Here is a 362-nt window from a genome sequence, read left to right as displayed (position 1 = left end):
GCTTGTTGGGTGAAGAAGAAAAAAGAGCGATGGAAAAAAACCCAGAAAGAAATTGAAAATTAAATTGCCTCCTGGAATAACAAATGAAGACTTTGGTTGTTGCACAAACATAGATCTGAATTGCCTTGCACATGAATAAAGTAAAAATATGTAACTTAAAATATTAAGTAAACTGTACAACTTTAAAGAATGAAACCACAATAATACATGTTGTCCTGATAAGAAAGATCATTTTGAGTCATTTTTCAAATATTTGAAAATGTCTCCTAACTTTTCAGTTGCATTTTTGTTTGTTTGTCTATATTAAAATGTTAGACTAAATCAAAGGTTGAGATAAACATCTTACATTCTAGTTTTGTATG

Source organism: Pholis gunnellus (assembly GCF_910591455.1).
Source record: "Pholis gunnellus genome assembly, chromosome: 19".
Lineage (NCBI taxonomy): Eukaryota > Metazoa > Chordata > Actinopteri > Perciformes > Pholidae > Pholis > Pholis gunnellus.
This window is presented reverse-complemented; position numbering follows the sequence as displayed.